Here is a 302-nt window from a genome sequence, read left to right on the forward strand (position 1 = left end):
AATGGAGTTCCCCGGGATGGAACCTGAGGCCGCTTGGCGTTACACTTGGATAACAAACCGCTAATTAATCCTACTAAACTAGATAAACTTCTTACTAAACTAGTCACTGTTAAGCGGAACTGTGAACCCGAAGCCCGAACCCTCTCTGGGTCTTACCTTGGGCCATAGGTTCACAGATCATGTTTGGTCACACTAACTATGTCACGGAATCTGGCCCATGTTTCCTGACATATGTTAGTGTCTCCCAACCAACTTGGGACAAGACTTAAAGAAAGAACGAGACTGGCGTTTAACGCAAGTGT

This window comes from Perkinsus marinus (genome assembly GCF_000006405.1).
Source record: "Perkinsus marinus ATCC 50983 genomic scaffold scf_1104296958752, whole genome shotgun sequence".
NCBI lineage: Eukaryota > Perkinsozoa > Perkinsida > Perkinsidae > Perkinsus > Perkinsus marinus.